This window comes from Bison bison, unplaced genomic scaffold (assembly GCF_000754665.1).
Source record: "Bison bison bison isolate TAMUID 2011002044 unplaced genomic scaffold, Bison_UMD1.0 scf7180017864535, whole genome shotgun sequence".
NCBI lineage: Eukaryota > Metazoa > Chordata > Mammalia > Artiodactyla > Bovidae > Bison > Bison bison.
The window spans coordinates 13,524,366-13,524,713 of NW_011495084.1; the positions used below are offsets into that span (position 1 = coordinate 13,524,366).

At 53.7% G+C, this 348-nt stretch overlaps 1 protein-coding gene across 1 annotated transcript in view; it reads left to right on the forward strand.

The window, feature by feature from the left end:
* Nucleotides 1–348, forward strand: part of LOC104982649 (multidrug resistance-associated protein 4-like) — a 350,332-nt gene that overhangs the window by 137,150 nt on the left and 212,834 nt on the right.

The following is a 348-nucleotide window of genomic DNA, read 5'->3' on the forward strand; positions in this document are numbered from 1 at the left end:
CAGCTTAGACTATGTGAGGCTGTAGCCATGCAGTCAATGGTTGGATGGTTTGAACAGCTGTGCAGTCTGTTCCTTCCTTTAGCTGATGCCCTCGATGGGCTGACTGTGCAAGGCTCAGTCTTAGCTGGAGTTGCAACTGTATAAGTGCATGAATGATGTAGTGTCTCCCCTCTGTGTGACTTAGTATTCCTCTGGGGATTCAGAGGTAGGGAGGGCAGTGCCAGCTGGGGATGTGCTAAGCTTGTTCCCAGTAGGGTTAGTATGTGAGATGGGCCGGAAGGGTGGGTGGGGTCAGTACTCAGGGTGTCCAGGCAGAGGCCACCTGGGGAGTGTGGACTTAGGTGCTGG